The 20405-nt window shown below is 35.7% G+C and overlaps 1 protein-coding gene across 2 annotated transcripts in view; it reads left to right on the top strand.

Moving 5' to 3' along the window:
* The window catches only part of FAM19A1 (family with sequence similarity 19 member A1, C-C motif chemokine like), a 550647-nt gene that overhangs the window by 77884 nt on the left and 452358 nt on the right, over window positions 1-20405 (top strand). The window lies entirely within an intron of this gene.

Genomic DNA, 20405 nt, shown 5'->3' with positions numbered 1-20405 from the left:
GAAACATGGACCTTTTTCTGATGCCTAAACATTTTATTACTGATTGAATTGCTGATTCAGGATGTAGAATAAAAACCTGCTAAAAAGTAAATATACTTGGGGAAAAATAGCTTAGTCAACAGTAACTTGTTACAGAGAGTCAGAAACGTCCAGAGGCCTGAGTGGTACTCAGAAAGATTCAGAGAAGATGGTGATCTGTGCATGGCTTGGCAAGAGGACCACTTCTTGGGAAGAAGTCCTAAAGAATAGAAACTAGGGTAGAGAGAAATTTTAACTTTTTCAAAGAAGAATTTTAGGCAAGTGAGAGATCTCTTGTGACAAATATGCATGAAAAGAAGGAGGAAATTGAGCCATGTTCTGTCAGTAAAGTCTTCCTTCCATCTCAGGTAAATCTTTCATGGGGCTTATTAAGCAGTTTTCCTCAAGGGATTTAGAGGTACATTAAAAGGCAAAAGAACACTTCTCCCTTCCAACAAACAGCTCTCAGAAGTCATAAACAGAAATTCTTAATATCTGGACACCCACCAGAAGAGCTATTGCATTCCCCGAGTGTGCCAAAATAAAATCAGCTGGTTCCATGTGCATTCTGAACAAGGCAGGGTAAATCACAATGGTGAGTCACTGGCCCTTTCACCCAAGGGGTGGAGATTTACACACTAGGCCTCAGTTAGCTTTATACTCAGTCCTTGCTGAGCCAGGTTGGCTGGGAAAAACTTAATTTTAAGCATTTTATTCCCTGCAAGTTTGAAACAATCTCTTTCAGATGAACTCAGTGTCTTTTTGATAAATATTCAATCAAATTAATGGTTGAAGTTCACTTTTGTGTAGGTTTATTTACTCTCAAAATTTTTCCCCATCCTTCCTCAATATATAAAATGGCATTAGGTGTAGGGAACCAACTTTTGTGTACTCATGGTGATGGAGGAAGCTAGCGTGCACAGGTAGCTGGACTGTTACCTCGGCTCTTGTTGACCTTCTCTGGCAGCACTGAGCATCTTTCTGTATATGTCTCCCAAATTCCCAGGGGTTGAAACTGTCTTTGCATATGCCTTTCCTTTCCAGTTCCCCTCTCCCCTCCCATAACTTGGTCCTATCTGGCTACTGCTGGTTCAAGAGGTCCTTTTTGGTCTTTGCCATTTTGATGTGAAACTGATGTGCATTCCTCTTATTTCAGCTATCAGGAAGACCTTGAACATTGTCCCAGCAGTTCATGGCAAGCTCTTCTTGGTTCTTAGGTCACAACTAGCATTTGTTGTTCCCAAGAACTATCAGAAATGTTTGGATCCTTCCCATATCATGAGCAATCTGTAAGACTCCATGATGGGAGCTGGGGAGATAGGTCAGCCTAATAGAGTTACTTTTTAACTATGCTAGGTGGCCATATATATTCTTTGCAGCTGCCCCTAAAGGTTGTACACTGCTAGTAGTACCTCCCAGAGTTATAGGTGGAAAGCTGTTTATGATATCCCACATCAGTATATCTTGTATTTTTATTACTCCCCTTTAGAATTGGTCCTTAAAGGTGGTTAGGGGTTAATGAAAAACAAGAACCTAAGTTGCTGACCTCCATTGATTCTATTTCCTGCTTAGATGGGAACTTACATTATGTCCCATCCTGAGTTTTTTCTACCTGTGGCATACAGAAAAGTCCCATGTATAAGGATTGTCTCTTGCTATGAAAAGGGAGTTTTTGGAATTTATATATACATTTTCTCTTTTGACAATGCCTGTCAGAACTATTATCATGGTATGGACTTAAAATAAATCCAATTTGACAGTCAACATGAAGCAAGGATTTTGTTATTCTAGATTATGCTTACTCTTTCTCTGAGGTGCTGGACCCAATAGGGTGGGAGGGCCCTAGGGTATTGTGATTTAAGATGAATGAAAAAATACAGCAGTTTAATATTTTTTTAAAATTATTACACTATCAAAATTCTAATTCCATCAAAACTCTATTTCCAACTTTTGTGTGCTTGTGGGTGTGGTAAGTTACTGTCTTTTCTGAGCCAATGGATTTTTCTCTGGCAACCTAAGTAATTTGTTTATTTATTAAGTTCATTACTTACTATCTCACTTCCTTCATTTGGATATAACAATCACAAGGGCAGGGCTCTTAGTCTGTTTTATTCACTGATATATCTCTGATGTGGGACACAGTAGGGATGCTGAATGAATGAACAAAAGAAACATACTCCCCATACCTATTTTATATAAAAACAAGAAAGAAAGTTGGATCTTGTGTGTAGGTACAAAAGTAGATATCTTAATAATATTCATTGGGGAACACTATCCTCTACCTCCCTAAAATTAGTTTACTCAGCTCCCATATATGAGTGAGAACATGACAATGTTTGTCTTTCTGTACTTGGCTTATCTCACTTAAAATAATGACCTCCATTTCCATCCATATTGCTGCAGAATGACAGGATTTCACTCTTTTTCATGGCCAAATAGTATTCCATTGTGTACATATGCCACATTTTGTTTACTCCGTCATCTGCTGATGGATGCTTAGGTTGATTGTGTATCTTTGCTATCCACACAAAAATCAACTTAATCCTGTCAACAGCTGAGGATTAGGTACTGTTAGGTCTCCATTTTACAGATCTAGAAACTGGGCTTAGGGAAGTGAGATGTGTGCCAAGACAGTAAAGCTGACTTCAGATGGTTTCCTTTACTAAAACTGCTTTGGACACATGACCTTATTTTTCAACTACCTTTTGCAGCTGAGGAACCTAAGGCTCAGAGAACTTAGGTAACTTCACCGAGATTAGAAAGCAAAACTGGGTTTTGGAGCAACAAAGCCTATACTGTTATAAATTAACTCTTGTTCTACTGGCTTGATGTTTAACAAAAAGACACCATCACTAATGTGGAATATGTCTAGATCCTATACAAACACACCCCCACCCCCACCCTGCACCTTAAGAGAGGGCAGGAATCACAAAGCACTTCACCCCCACCCTGCACCTTAAGAGAGGGCAGGAATCACAAAGCACTTTTTTATAGCCTAGAAATGAGAGTTTGAGAAATTTATTCTTAGAGGTAATGGCAATCAGATGGATTGGAAGGTTTTGAAAACATCTGATTACCATCCAGCAGGTGTTTACCCCTAGGCACCTTCAGCAGGTGAAATGGTATCTAGGGGCCTGAGTGAATGCTTCTTTCACTAAATGTTCCTTTCTTTTCTGTCTACCCTGTGCTTCTGTAAATGGGGGGATTTAATAACAGGTGCTCTGGGATTGCTCTTACTTGAAGCAAAAGAATTGTCTTTTGTCACCATAGAGGCATTTTCCATCCTTGTTCTCACCATGAGCACATCATAAGAGAAATGATATCCTGACGTACAAGCTATAGGAAGGATGACCTGGAGTTGGGTTTTTCATGATTATAATTAAGGTATCTCAGCCTCATTAACAGAGGTTTTTACGCATGATACTTCTCTCCCATAATAACCCTTATTTGAAGTGAACACCTTTCAGCCTCAAGGCCACAACAATTATGTTCAGGTTGAAGAGCAATTAGTTTCTACTTATATTAGAGTAAACAGAATAAGTGATCATCTCTATTTTCCTTCCCCATCTGTGTTTGGTTCTGTGTTCACTGCATGGCACATCAATACTAAACATTTCTCATTTGTTCTGAAATTAGCATTCCATGAAATGTCTCTTCTTGTGCAATTTGGTCTTGTATTCCATTGCTCAAAGCAGTTATTTCAGCACTTTGATCCATGTAGACTTAATTATCTCATTCATTCAATAATGACATGTGAGGAAAGAAGGCAAAATTTTATCTGTTTTGTTCACTGCTGTGCCCAGTGCCTGGCACTTAATATGTGTTCAACAAATACTAGCTGAGTAAGCATATCCATGGTTAAAGCAGAGTAAAGGCTATGATCAAATGTTTACTAGAGCACCATGGAAATGTGTGCTGATAGACCAATTTCCCCTGGGGAAGGGAATAAAGAAATGAAATGGAAACTCTCACAAAGAGAATCCCCATAGCACAGATGTCTGAAATGTGGCCTCCACTGTCAGATAAATAGGTCTAAATTTTACTTTCTTACCCATGAGGTCAGTTATCCCACCCAAGCCTCAGTTTTTTGATGTAAAATGGGACATCATCCCATTGTCCCACCATGGTACTCTTAGTGACCAGCTCATGCACTGACCAGGACAGTCAACACTTATAATTGCCATTGACTGCAAAGGACCCATTCCATTCTCACTGTGTGGAATTATGCTATCCCTTTCAAGTGACACTTTGGAGTAGATTCAGAGTTTTAATAGAGTGGTGATGGAATTATGAAATTCATGCAATAATGGAATGCATAAATAAAAGAAGCCAGGACCTCTCAACTTAAGACATTTCGAAGTATAACTAATTGTTTAAACATTTCTATACTGGTATCTAAATGACTTTTTTTTTTTTAAGAAAGGCAGGACTTTTTATTATTCAGAGCTGATTCCTAGTTTGTGATTTTGCAGAAGCCACTGGATGCCCATGACCTGAAGTTTCCAGAGCTATAAAATGGAACGAATGAAAATAAATATATAATGGTATTAATATCTACATTTCAGAGATTTTACTAGGCTTATGTCTGCCTAAGTTCTTCTTTATTGGTTAGTCTATTCACCAGATATTTATGGGCCCCTGGTTATATGCAATGCATTGCACCCATCATTTGATGGGATATCTGCCTTGGAGGAGCACATGGTAGGGTGGTGGTGGGAAGGCAGACACGTATGCAAATTGTTACAAGGGAGGGGAGTAAGCATTATGGTAGAGGGAGATGCCAAGGGCTGTGGGCATGTAGAAAGAGAGTCTTGGCTTAGCAAGAAACTGTGAGGACCACCATGTGGATCTTTTGCTGTCTGAAACCCAATCTCAATCCCAAATTTAGTGTAATACTGCTTGTCAAACGAGCTTTTCATTTTTGTTCAGACTGCATTCAGTTCAATTCAATTCTAAACATTTTTTTTATGGTTCATAATTCATTATTCCAGCATCTATTGACCCAAAATCAATCTATGAGTCAATAAAAGAGTATTTTTGCTATTCCTTTCTGCTTGTGTTCTCCCCGCTCCTCTCCAAAACATAGAAGGCTGCTCCTACTGAACAAAGGGTTATTTCCTGAGTGGGTATTGTGTTTCAGGTCCTCTGCTGTGAAATCAGGGATGAGTGAGAGTTCATCCCTCTGCTTAAGAAGTATCCAATCTAGGAAATGATATAGGAAAAATTTAGATCACCAAAGCCTGAGTCAGAATATGGCAAAACAATGGAGCAGGAACAGAAGACTGAGAAAGGACATAACGTGTGTGTTTCACACCTCGCCAATGCCACACATTCAGTTACCTGTTCAACCACTCAGGCACTAGAGTTGAGACCCCTATTTTGACTACGGGGAAAAGGAGAGGTTTGGCCAAAGAGGGCAGGAGCTCAAAGGTCTTGAATGCAAAGTCAAAGAGGTTATTCAGCAGGAGCAGCCTTCTGTGTTTTTGAAGAGGAGGAAGGAGACTACAGCCACCTCCCTGGTCTTGTAAGAAATACAACTGAGAAGTGGGGGTCACTTCTAAGTACTGCTGGTTGTGGTTTCTCTTGGGATGATTTGTAGCATGTCAAAATGAAGTGTATGCAATACAGCCTTTCCAAAGACTCTGGCAATTTCCACTCACTTCCAAGCAGAAGTTTCTTTATCTTTGGACAACTCTTGATGTTTACATGGCCAGTTAACTTCCTAAGCATATTTCTGGAAACCCAGGTTAACACCGATCTCAGAGTGGATTGTTCTAGATAGAGAACCTTGCATGACACATGCTAAGCAGGTCTAGATTCTCTAAGGAGGGTAGAGTCAGACTCATTTTTCGGTCAAGTGTCTTGTCAAAAACAAAAATGCATTACAACTTTGTTTTCCTTTTTATAAGAATAAAGATAGAGGTATTAGAGATGAGGTAGCTTTCTGACATTTCAACTCTGGCAGTTATCCTGCCTTTAGATTCAGTGGAAATGCTTCCTTCCTTTCCTCCTGCACTAGTTTATTTTAAGTAGAAACATCAAGGTTGGCCTATGATGTGAGGAGGCTGATGGTCTCTCTTGAGGTTTAGAAGGCTGTAAACTTGTAAACTCTCCTGCAACGAAAGTTCTAAAGCCACTTTCCAATTCTTTACATGACCTGTGCTTAGGACTTAAAAGCTGCTCTTTTACTGCCATTTAATTATCTTCTTTGCAGGTGACTGTGATATTACAATTTTGCAACATCTTGTAGCTCTCTATATAGCCATTCAATTATGTGTTTAGCAGGGTTTTTTAAACAATCCTAATTAACAGGGGAGCCGGGTAGAGCCATCAATGTCTGTAGTATGCACAGAAAGCTTCCTCTCACCATCCCCCCCACCCCTGAAAACTTAATTGCTAGAGCTTTAGATGGGGCTGAGTCTCAGATCAGCACTTCTATAGAAACATCATCAAGTTGCCATTATATATTATGATAATCCTAAGCTTATTGATCAATTACTGCATAGAACTTATAGGTGATTTCAGCTTGTAATTTACCTCTGCTACTTGCCAAAAGGCAAGTCACATCACCTCTCTGATCTTTAAATTTATATTTAGTCTTTATAGTCTGTACCAACCTGAAACCCAGGCCAACTAGCCCCTGCTCCAAGGTTTTGGGCTTCTCTGGCTGTCTCCTGGTTGTGTTTTCCCTATTGGCAGGGAATCCTTAGGCCCAGGGCTGTGTCTTTCTACACATACCATATTCTGGATACTGGAAACCCTAAGAGTTTTAGCACAAGTGACCCTGACCCCGTTTTCAGGTTCATTCTCTCTTTCTGAGTTCATCTTCTCAGGGTCAGAGAAGGATGCTAGGAGTGTGCATAATTGAAGTGACCAAGGGTGACCAACATTTTAAGGGCGAATTGCCCAATATTTTTAGCATACATCACCCAAAGGTAAAAATGAAGGGCTCTCATGTCAAAAGTCATGGGCTACCTGTGAATGTACACCCTTATGGAGGAAGTTCAGGGGAATCAGCTGCGGGAAGGGTTAGCTTAATGTAGAGGAATAAGCATTATATGGTAAGTGTGTTTAAAAGTTTTTTTTGTTTTCAAATTATGTTTCTTACCTACATGTCATGGTGATTCCAATTTTCGCTATTCTTTCCTAAAGTGTAGATGCTGAATTTTTGCTAAAATGTGAGTAATTCTTGGGGGAGGGGGGGATGGTAATAATCTGTTTTATTTACCAGTCTTTGTATGCATTTATTCCATTAGCCAGTCACCTAAAGCGAGTCAGAGAGAAAGTCACAAGATTAATAAAATTCATTGGTAGGAAATCAGTAATTGTCTGGAAGAGTATTAGAGTTAGCTGAATCTGCTTAGCTACAAGCTTCAGCACTCTAATCATCTTTATCATCATCATCAAAATAATTAAATACTGGTAACTAAAATTCATTAAGTATTTTCTCGGTGCCAGGATCTGTTCTTTTCTAAGTACCTTACATGACTTGCATCACTGAATCATCATAGAATCTATGAAAGAGGTACTTTCATTATACCCATTAGATAGATGATACAAACTGAGAGTACAAATGATTTTCCCACATCCCAGAGTTAGTACGTAGTAGGTAAGACCAGGATTTGAATCCATTTCTTCAGAGAATTTCCTCCCATTGGCTTAAGGTTCTCACTTTAATTGCATGTGTCTTTTGTTAACCTGATTTACTACCTATATCCTTTATATGTCTCCAGTGCACCACTGAAGTTTAAAGTCTAATGTTAGACCATCTTGTGTATAATAATTAATTTTTATTGCCCTTATTATTATAATTGTCACATATTATACTCAATGGCCACTTTATACCAATCTCTGACTCTAGTCATTAAGAGGCTTAGGAGACTGCCAAAATTCAGATTAAGATGGATCTGAATTTATTTAGCTAGCCACTGAAGTGATAAACTTTGATCAAATAATTCCAAGGAGAATTCTCTAAGATTTCTTACATCATTCAATTAAGTCTCTATTATCTTTTCAAATAAATGGTAAAATATAGAATCTTTAAATCATAAAAATATATCTAAAAATTATAAGGTATATTATCAGAAAAATTTATTACTTCTGTATTTTGGTTATTATATTCCTTGAATATGTAAAGTTATTTGAGAAAGTGAGAATGGAAGATCTGTAACTCTAAACTAGGGGTCAACAAAATACAGCCTGAAACTGTAGGTCAAATGTGGCCCACAGCCTGTTTTTATAAATAAAGTTTTATTGGAAGATGACCATGCTCATTTTTTTACATATTGTTTATGGCTGCTTTTGTATCATAATAGCAGAATTGAGTAGTTGTGATAGAGACTGTATGGCATGCAAAAACTGAAAGATTTACTATCTATATATTATTTAAAAAGTTAATTCACTCCTGTGGTGAATAATTTTTCCAAACTGAAATGTTGGTTGCTGTACATCCCCTTAACACCTGAGACTTCCCAAAGAGATAGAAATATAGTTGCACCACAATGATTTTTAGACTCTAAAATGTTCAGCTAGTTAAGAAACATATTTTATTTTATGGCTACTTAGATTGATTTATAACGTATTACAAAATCGAGGTGAGGTTATCTCAATCCTATGATTACTCTTTAAGCAAAAAATATGCTCATCAAAATTTACTAAATAAAGAAAAACAGGTGGAAAGTTTCAAAAGCCATGGAAGGTTTTGTGATAAAGTGCAGAATCAAGTATTTGTTTTTTGCTCGAAAGCAGAATTAAAGTGGGAAAAGATAAACACCAAAGCTCACGTGAGAAATATATTTTTTTCTATTATGTAAACTCACTTAAAGTAAAACACACACAAATACACAGAGTCACAACTGATAGAGGTGCATTTGCAGAGGCCCATCTCTATTAATGGTATAAAGTGATGTTTTCCTACCTTGATTTTATTGTTCAGTAGTTTATTTGTAAGTGGTTGATTTCCCTTGCATTTTAAATGCCTCCATGTAAACCAGGCTGCATCTACCTGGTACTCACAGATTAATTTCCTAGGGTCTAGTAGACAGGATATATCAGAAACACATAGTGACTTGACAGACAAGTACAGAAGCTAATGTAGTTATTGCTTGGTAAATTTGGTGGATCTATTTTGACACAGCTTTGGTATATCATAATTTATTTCTAAGTATGCCCTATTTTTGAAAGAAACTTAAAAATGCCCAAAGAAAAGCCCTTGTGGCTAACTTACATACACACAAAATTACATGGTTAGAAAAAGAAAGGTAGATATCAAAACTGTTTCTGGAACAATTTGAAATACATATGCAAAAAACCAAACAAACAAATAATGTACCCATGCCTCACATCATATACAAAGGTTAACTAGAAATGTACACATGTATCAAAACTGGAGTTGTTCAGAAAGAGGTTGTTTAATTTCCATAACTTTATGTAGGTTTGAGTAATTTTTGGTTTTATTTCACTATTGTTTGACAAGATACATGGTATGATTTCATTTTTTTTTAAAAAATTGTTGAGACCTGTTTTGTGGCCTAAGATATGATCAGTTTTGGAAAATGTTCTGTGTGCTACTGAGAAGAAAGTACATTCAGTAGTTCTGGGGTAGAGTTTTTTGTAAATGTCTTTAGGTACATTTGATTTAGAGTTGGCTTTAAGTTCATTGTTTATTTATTCTGCTTTGATGATTTCTTCAGCTCTGACAATGGGGTACTGAGGTACTCAGCAATTACAATGATGCTATTTATTTCTTTGCTTAGATCTAGTAAAATTTGCTTTATTTATTTAGAAGCTACAATCTTAAATGCATATATATGTAGGATTGTTATGTCTTCTTGTTGAATTGGTCCCTTTACCATTTTCTGATGACTCTCCTTGTCTCTTTCTACCTTTGTTGGCTTAAAGTCAGTTTTATCTGATAAGAGAAGGGCTATACCTGTTCTCTTTTGATTGATATTTGTGTGGAATTTTGTTTTCTACCAATTTCATGTTGAGCTGTGATTTAGATGTATTTCCTGAAAACAGAAGATTCTTGGATTATGTATTTTCATCCGTGTCTTTTGAGGGGAACATTCAGATCCTTAACATTAAGTGATAGAATTAATATGTGGGATGTTGATCTGTTTACCCTGGTGGGTAGTACCTTATTGCTTTGTTTTCCTTCTTATGCTATTTTTTTGTAAGCATTTTAGTGTTTGGGGTTGCTGATTTTATACTATTGATATCTATTGTGCTGATTCATGAATGCAGTTCTGAGAATTTCCTACAGGGAAGGTCTGATTGTAGAAAATTCTCTCAGTGTTTGCTTGTCTGGAAAAAGACTTAGTTAACTCCATTAATTGTGAAATTTAGCTTTGAAAGATACAAAACTAGGCTAGCAGTTGTTTTGTTTAGGAAGATTGAAGCTGGGGCCCTAATCTCTTCTGGTTTGTAATGTTTTGGTTGAGAAATCTGCAGTTACCCTGGCGGGTTTTCCTAATAGTAATTTGTTGCTTTCATCTGGCTGTCTGCAGCATTTTCTCTTTCATTTTATTTTAGCTCGGTTCATTTCTCCATGTGTTTGAGAGATCCTATTTTCTATGAATTTTTCCAGTGTTTAATGACCATCTTGTATTTGTATATCTGAATCTCTGGCAATACCAGGGAAGGTTCTCTCAATAATTCTTTCAGATAGGTTTCAATGCTTCTTCCTCAGGGATATACATAATTTGAATGTTAATTCATTTCACATAGACCCACATCTCTCTCAGTGATTGTTCAGGCATTTTGTTTTCTTCTCTATCTCCTTGAATAGATTCTCTCTTGAGCCTTGTCTTCAAGATCTGAGTTTCTGTCTTCTCATTGGTTTAGCTTCTATATTGAAGCTTTCTGCTGCATTTTGAAATTCCCTAAATAACTCTTTAATTTCTTTAAGTTCTATCATATCCTTTCTTATGTTGTCTAGTTCTTTAGTGACTTTTTTGTTAATTTTCTGAAATATATTTTTGGCTTCTTTTTATTGGTTTTCTGCTTTCTCTTCCATTCCATTCATCTTATTTGCCACTCATTCTGAATTCCATTTCTGTCATTTTGGTGATTTCCTTGTGGGGGCATCCATTTCTGTAGTTCCATTGTGATCCTTGGCGGTATAGAATTATTTTGCTTTTTAATGTTGCCAGGGTTCTTTTGCTATTTTCTTCTCATTTGGATCCTCTTCTCTTGTCTTTGGGCTAAGATGATTGCAGGGAACCTGTTGTCCCTTTTTGGGAACTCTTCTGTTTAGTTAGGGGCAAGGGTGGACTCTAGATGGAGCTAGCTTTTGTGTTCTACTCTGGAGTGTTAACCTGTCAGAGTAGAGCTGGATGTACCCAAAGCCTACAGAATAGTTATTTTGTTTTGAAACATTCCCCTATAATTCCCTCAGAATGAGCCTGTGCAAGATGACCTTCATGTGGGGTTGAGGTATGTTCCCACTCATTGTTGGAAGTTTGAGTTAGGAGATAGATGCACCCCTATCTGTGGAAACAGAACAAAAATTATAAAACTTCTGGAGCACTGAACAATGATGGAAGTGTTGAATAGCTGCTAGCCAGGGAGACCATTGAGCACTTGAAATGTGGTGAATCAGACTGAGGTACTAATTTTTTTAATTTCATTTGATTTTTAATTGAATTAAATTAATTATCTAGTGGTTATTATGTTGGATATTTGAGTTCTAGAAGAAATTATAGGAATAAAAATTTGTAACTTGGGTTAGGTAAAGATTTCTTATATAGGATGAAAAAGCACATACAATAAAAGCAAAAAGATAAATAGTACTCTAACAATATTAAATACTTATACCTTGTGAAAAACAATGTTAAGAAAACAAAAGGAAAATACTGAATTGGAGAAAATACTTACAACCTGATAAAGGGCCAGTATTAAGAACACATAAAAAAATTCTCAAAATGCAATATTGAGGAAACAAAATGAGCAAATGATTGAAGAGACAACAGAAAGAGATAGAAAAGACAAATAAGCATAATAAGAGGTGTTTATCACATTAGTCATTAGGGAAACTCACATTACAACTATAACATAACATTATGTGCTTAATGAAATTTCTGAAATAAAGGGACAAAATCTCTGAACAATGTTGAATACTAGATAGGATGAGAAACAGCTGGAACTCTCATACATAGTTGATGGGAATGCAAAGCCCATTTGAAAAATGGTTTTGCAGTTTTTTTTATAAGGGAAAATACATACTTTTGTAAAGTAAAATACATACATACATGCCCACCATTGTGTTGTAGCCAACCCTTAACAGCTCATGAATGCCAATTATCTACATCTATTTCTAACTCTACATTCAATAATGACACATTGAAGGTTTATAATAGGCTAAGGTGGGAATATTTACAGCCCAGGAATTGGCAAATGCTACAAATTAGGGACTTTTGGTGGGTAGGAGGATAGTCAAGTATTAAATGTTTACCAGTATAGTGCTGCATATGGCCTGGTATTTCTAGTCCCAGCAAAATGAAAACATATGTCCATCCAGATACAGGTACATTAATGTTTACAGAAGTTTTATTCGCATGTGCCCCAAACTGGAAACAAACAAATGTCTATCAACTGGTGAACAGATAAACAAATTGTGTTACATTTACAATTGGAATGCTATTTAGCAACAAAAGAAATGAACTACTGATATATGCAATAACACATTCTCTCTTTCATTTAAAAATAAAACTATGAACATAAATTAAGCTAAATATGTTCTTTGGGATCTTAATCTATAATATATTTTCTAAGATGGTCCAAATTACCAGACATCCTTTGAGCATGAAAGGTAAGTTTGAATTATCAAGCAAGCTATGTAGCTGCTTTTAATACATGAAGTGGATTTCAGAGATATGCCACATCTTTCCTGAGACCAAAGAGCTCAGAATTCTCCCTCTCAATCAAATTTCTAGGAGTGGCTGGATTTCATATGATTTCTTGTACTCTGACATAGCACCAATTAACAGACTCTAGTTTTAAATACAAATTCAAAGGGCAAATGTCTTTTAGTACATAATTTAATGTCTATCCCAATTTACTACTTGTGTTTTTATTGATTTTACAAAGGACTTTGGATGGTTCTGCCCTAGTCATTAGGGTACTAATTCTGTTAAATACTTGTTAAGAGGTAAATTATCTAGTCATGCCAAACCTTAGTGATTCAAAGCAAAAATGTATGGCTGAGAAAATGCAGGAAATAATAGGCTGATTAGATTTTTTCCTAGTCATATTATGTTCTAATATTTCTGACCAAGTTTTTTAGGGATTTTGCATTAGTAAATGTAAAGTCACCTTTTGCAGATAATTATTTTATAACAGATGTGCCAAATAGTACACAATGGTTTATTATTTATTTCCTCTGAAGTATTAATTTCATGTCAAAAAATGTAGAAACCTGTGCAAGATCTCACCGGGGCTATCAGAGCTGCTCTTGAATGCAGCAAACCAGTTGAACTGAATTGTTTTAAGTAATGTTTTTCTAATGCATCAGTAGGCTCCGGGACAAAAAGAAAAAAAAAGAAAGAAAGAAAGAGAGAGACTGACTAAAAATGTTCAAATTAGTAAATTTTCTCTTTGGAGTGTTCAATATAATGAAGCTAAGATAAGATGGTGGGAAAGATGTTTATTTGAAGGGGCGTGTATTTGTGTGTGTGTGTGTGTATAATAAAGAATTAAGCATTATGATATGGTCTGGCTATTTGCTGTCATGTCTACTGTGCTGGGCTTGGGAATGCACAGCATTTGTTGTTTAGTGCCCTGGGATTAGGTTCCTGGAAATGCTTGCCAAACTCACATGAAGTGAGAAGAACAAATTAATTTAGACAGCATAAAGCTTTCAATCACATTAGTAGTTTTTGACACTTGAGAATATTGTCGTTGCTGATTATATGAAGATATAAAAATCCACTTAAATGTAATGATTTAGTAGGATATGATTTTTAAAATTCCTATGTAACTTAATTGGTCTTTTGTTATTATAAAAACAGTGTATATAAAATAAAATACTAAAACAAAATAGAAATTTGGAAATAGAAATAGGAAGTAATAGTCTTTGTCCAATCCTAAATTCACTCTGTTGAGGTAAAATATATTTACCTCACATAAGGTAACACATATAAATATTTCTTTTTCTTTTTTTTGCAGTATTTGGCTGGGGCCGGGATTGAACCTGCCACCTTCGGTATAAGGGGATGGTGCCCTACTCCTTTGAGCCACAGGCACTGCCCAGATATTTCTTTTAAAAATAAAAGCTATGTCATATTGCATATTCACTTCTATAATTTTTTTGGCTGATAACTTATCATTAACTTATTTTACTAAAATGCCTACAGATCTTCCTCCAGGCCATACATAGTTAAGTTTTAAGATATAACATTGTTAGCCAAACCCTTGTCAATGAACATTTAGGTTTTCTGCTATTTCCCTATTACAGTGCACATTTGTGATCCAATTACTCTCTGCTTCTATAGCTGTCACTTTGGATAGGTTATTAGAAACAGATTGGGGTTGAAAAGAAAAAAATGTTTTCTTGGGAAGGAAATTGGTTGATATCAAATTGAAGATTTTGATAGACAGATAAAAAGGAAGAAAATCAGGTTGTCATATGAAGGATGAATTTATAACACCGTGAATGGATTAATGATTTATGTGTGTTATCCAGAGCTTTGTATTCTCAGTTACAGCAAATATATTTAAAATATCTTCCATGTGCCAGCACTATGCCACATATATTTATGTGTTATCTCTTCCCTTTTGTTGACTTGATTTTGTAATCAAGTATGGCAGTTTTGGGCACTCTTTTCTATATCAGGAAAAAGGGAGATCTTTTTGATTATCTTTGACTGAGGTTTTTTTGCATAGAAAAAAAAGAGTAATATCAGAGTTGTAAATGTATGAATAAAATTAAATGGAATAACACTCAAGAGAGTTGCTGAGAGAGGAGGACTTCAGGTGGGTTGTTGATCGAGAGCATCTTGGAAGAGGTAGCTAACATTGCTGGAGAAACTGAGTGAGTGACCAAGAGGAGCCAGCCATGAGTTACACCAAACAAAACAGAACAAAACAGGATTGCAGACAAAGTAAACTATGGGTAAAAAGAAACTAAAGCAGGATTGAGTTTCAAGTACTTATAGAACAGTCATTATTCCAGAATGGTTAGAAAGAAAGGCAGGAGCCAAATTATGGATCGCCTGGAGAGCCAGGGTAAAAAGTTTGGATGTTAGAAATACAAAGTACTTTACATTCATTGGGAAGTTACTGGAGACTTCTAAATTACAGACTGCTATTATGTGATTTATGTGATTATGTGGCTGATTTTATTTTATTTTTTATAAAATCACAGCTGTGTACATCAATGTATGTGGCTGATTTTAAATGTTTGGTGAATAGACTAAGAAAGGCAAAGGTGGAAACAAGGAGGCAGGTGGGATGATCGACGAGGTGGGGTGATTTGCAAAGTCATACATTGCGGACTGATAACCGTCATAGAGTAAGGATATGTTCTAGAGGTAGAAGCAATGGGACTTACTGATCAATTGAATGTGAAATGTGTTAGAAAGAGATAAATCATGGATATCTTTCAATCCAGATGAAGAGATTATCTGTCAGAATCCAGATGAGGAGATTGTCTGTCACAGAAGTAACTTTGACAGTTCACAGTGGTGGGGAAATGAAAAAAAGTCCAGAGCCCAACAGGGGTGGATTCTATTGTAAACTGCTTTCTGTTTTTGTCTGAGATCATAAAGGGTAGCACCCTAGCAGTAAGCATTAACCAAAAGTAAAGCAGACATCACTTGGACTGTATCATAGTAAGACTTGTTTGAATGATCCTCTAAATTCTAATTCCTAGCCCTAGAATTAATGGGATCACTAATTGCTAGGGCCCAGATGCTGAGCTGCAACAAAATGTTCATCTTTTCTATAGAAATATAGAATATCTCTAGGGCCAAAATTAAATCAATATATGACATTTAAAATAAAATGTCCAGAACATAATCAAAGATAACCAGGCATGAAAGAAGACATAATTTGCTGCTATGTCCTAGACTACTTTTGATTGTTTCCTACATCTATACCACTAGATGACTTCTCAACAGAAATACTGGAAGCCAGACTAACACAGAAATACTATTTTCAATGTGCAAAAGAAAGAAACCTGCCAATATTTTACCTTCAAGAAGGAAGGCAAAATAGAGATACACAAAGGCAGTTTTTGTAAACTAAAGAAAGTTTTATAGACAGAATAAAAATCTTCCCAGAAAGTTGGAGAATTAAGGAGGAATAATGAATCAACTGATAATTATCATAGATTGTGAATATAAACTACATATAGAGTATAAAATCTATAATAATTATAACATATAGATTAAGTGGAAATTAGATGGCTAAAGTGTTCTAATTCTTAAAGTGCTGGAAAGGAAGACAAAAACAAAAATACCAGTCAGCACCTGATTATAATGGGTTAAGAAACCATGTTTTAATCACTAGAGTAAACACCAGAATAATTGCAAAGAAATAGTTAATTTTTTAAAAGAATAATACAAATAAGTAAAAAATTCATGGCAGAGAAAGATGGATGGAGGGAAAGATAGAGAGCGGCAAAGGACAGCACAAATTTAGAACATGTAACAAGGTAGTAGATTAAACACAAATACACTAATAATTACATTAAATGCTCCAACTAAAAGCTGATTGTTTTTCAGATGGTTATTTCACTAAACAAACAGGAAAAGATGCTCCATGCAAGTACCAGCTGTCAAGCCAGTGGCGTCTGTTGCCTGTTAACAGGAGTGCGCTTTTGAGCACTCCCTGTCCATTGAATTGTGGTGTCAGAGCTGCCAGGGAAAACACAAGGCTGTCAAACACGGGGAGGAACAATGTTTGACTCACATCATGTAGAGACAAAACAAGATCGGCTTCACTTGTGGGTATCTGTGCCCTGTGGTTAGCCTGCTGCTCCCCACAAAACACAGGAAGGAAATTATAGGAAAGGAAAATTCATGAGTATAGATGCAGAAATTCTAAACAAATATTAGCAAATTGAATCCAGCTGTGCATCATGCCTCATAGGGCTCACTCATTAATTCAAATTTGCTTAACATTGGTCAATGTTTAAGTGTAATATACCATGTTAACAGAATAAAAGAAGAAAAAAATCCTTTCAATTAATGGCAAAAAATGATAAAATTGTTTCCTACTTTAAAAATCCTTAGGAAATAACAAAAAGAGAATTTTTAAAATGTAGTATTTTGTCATAAACTATAAGTAGATACTATACCTGATGATTCAATGGTAACTTTCATCCCAGTTCCCTTTGACTTTGGGACTGATACACATATGTCTGCTCCTGCTATAAAACATTATTTTTTAACTCTGTATCATTGGCCTTAGGCAGTTCAATAATGTAAAAAAAAAATACAAGGTTTGGTGATAAGGAAATGATACATTCATGGGATGTTAAAATAATTAATAGTTGATATTAGCAAGATGATTAATAGGTAAATACAAAAATCAACTAAATGCTTATATGTTAGATATAAGCAAGACAACTAAAAATGCCATTTAGGAGATCTTCAAAATGATCAAATATGAAGAACACATTTACAAGGAAGGAAACACATGAACTGTGTCCTTCAATAAAATGATGCAACATTATTCAGAGAAAATAAAAAGATCTAAGTAGAAAAACTTACCCTATTTATAGACTGGAAGATTCAGTCTTAAAGATATCAATTATCTCAACTTAATTTGTTTAGATTAATTTTTATACTCAATGTTAGGTGGCAATATCTTGAAAAGTTAGTATTGTAGAAATTGGTGAAATGACTTTAAGATTTATATGGAAATGTGAAGGACAATTAATAATTAAGACATTCTTGGAAGATCAACAACAAGCCAGAAGCAGTTTTTCCTACCAGACCCCAAGATATATTTTAATAGTACAGTAATTAAGTCAGCATTATGTTATTGCAAGGTTGGTCAAATAGAACTATTGATTAGAATGGATTTCTGCAACAAACACACAAGAATACTTTTGGTTCATGAGAAAGGCGGTTCTGCATAGCAGTAGGGAAATGATAGTCTTTTTCATATGTGATGCTGGAAAAATTGAAAATCCATATGGAGAAGCCAACTGTGCACCTACCTTATACCATGCATAAAAATCCGAATCCAGAGCGGTGCCTCTGGCTCAAGGGAGTAGGGCGCTGGTCCCATATACTGGAGGTGGTGGAGTCCAGCCTTGGCCAAAATCTTAAAAAAAAAAAAAAAAAAAAACCAACGTAGGTGAATTGTATACTAAAGTACAAAATATAATACAATAATTGTTCAAAACTGATGTATAGGAAAATATCTTCATAAGCTTGGGTAGAAGACGGTTTCTTAAAACAATAATGAATTGTACTATCTATAACTATGCAGACTGATACTTGAGTACATTAAAACTAAGAACTTCTGCTTATTAAAAGACTTCATAAAAAAATTCAAAAATTCTTCAGTGTGGGAGAAAGTGAAACATACACAGGCATACACACACAAAAAAGAACAAAAGATTTGTATAAACACTTTACAAAAAATTTCTACCAAGTAATAAGGAAACAGAAGTTTAATGGAAAAAATGGTTTGCAGATCACTTGCAGTAATGACTCCTACCATTCATTTCTCCCTTTATCAACATCTTTTGTGACTTTGCAGCAATGCTTATGAAAAAGAAGAGTCTACTGTGACTTGCTTTGGCTGGTAAAATGCAGTAGAGGTGACAGTGTGGCAGTTTGGAATGTGGTTCTTAAAAGACCTTATGGCTTAAATCTCAGTTCCCTTAGATACATTGAATCCAAGATAGTCTACTGGAAGACCAGAAAAATATGCCCTAATCTTTCCCACAACCCTGAACTAAGTTGGCCAACTGTTAGAACTGTGAATGAAGGTCCCTTAGACCAGCCAGCCCAGGCAACTTGCATGCTCACCACAGACACAGAGCAAGCCCAGTAACAATCCACAGAACCTAACCTGGAGCAGAAGAACCACCCAGGAGCCTCAAAGTCTGTAAGCTACATAAATACTTACTGTTTTAAATTATTAAGTTGAGGAACAGTTTGTCACTTAGCAACAGCCAACTAATAATAATAGGCAAGAGACTTTTTAAAAAAGATATTTTACAAAAGAACATGTCTAAATAGCCAGTAAGCATACAAGAAGATGCTCAATCTCATTAATCATTAGGGAAATATAAATCTTCAATGAGATCCCCATTGGAATAACTAAAATCAAAGATTAGCAATATCAAGTGCTAAAAGGAGATGATCAACTTTGATTTTTATATGATGCTAGTAGGAGTGTAAACTTACATGAGACACTTTGACAAAAACAGATCGGCATTAGCTAATACAACTGAAAATACAAATACTTTACGGAGCAGCAATTTGAATTCTAGGTATATATTTAAAAGAATCATGTGAATTTGTATATGAAGAAATATACAAAAGAATGTTAATTATCAGCATGATTTATAATAGCCCTAAACTGAAAACATAATGTCCATCAGTTGTAAAATGGGTAAGTGGTGATGTGTATATTCACACCATAGAATGCTATGCAGCAATGAAAAGGAAAATGATTATAGGTAAAAACAGCAACATGATGACTTTCATGTGGTGATTACTGGGAAAAAGAAATTAGATATAAGGAATGCATATTATATTATTTCAATCATATATAGCTCAAAAAGAGGCAAAATTAAACTATATTTTAGTTTATAGTTCATAGGGGAATAAAAGTAATTTTAAAAAGCAAGAAGTGGTAACTATAAAAGGTCAGAACAGTGGTTCCATTTAGCAGGGAGTGGAGGAGGTTATAATTGGGAAGAGGCAGCCAGAGCCACTAGAACACTGGCAAAGTTTTATTTCTTGACCTGAGTGGTAGTTACAGGAAGGTTTGCTATACGGTAATTTATTAATCAGTACACTTATGTTTTATGCACTTACTGTTAGCATGTTACAGTCCATAATGAAAATGTTAAAGGGATATAGCAGCATCCTGGGAGTCACAAGTTGTGACTGTTGCTGAAAACTCCATCAGCCTGTTACTACTTCCCTGCTGTTACCACCTTTATTTCATCTATGAAAAAGAAAAAAAAAACAGGTTGACCAGATAGCTATAAATCCTTCTTCAGCATTTCGGGATAACTGTTAAAGCAGGATGTGAGTATGTAGTTTTAATACCCAGCCTGAACAATGAACCTAAACTTAGTGAGAAATGACATCTGATGGACCAGGTTGAGGTTCTGACATGATTTGAGGTGCACATTATCTAAGGCACCCCTTACAGTGCTTTGCTGCCTGCTTGCTGAGCAATTTCAGTCATGCTGA

The sequence above is a fragment of the Otolemur garnettii genome, unplaced genomic scaffold, assembly GCF_000181295.1.
Source record: "Otolemur garnettii isolate 467f Iridium unplaced genomic scaffold, OtoGar3 scaffold00015, whole genome shotgun sequence".
In the NCBI taxonomy this organism is placed as follows: Eukaryota; Metazoa; Chordata; class Mammalia; order Primates; family Galagidae; genus Otolemur; species Otolemur garnettii.
Note: the sequence above shows the minus strand (reverse complement) of the source record. Positions and strands in the feature narration are given on the sequence as shown.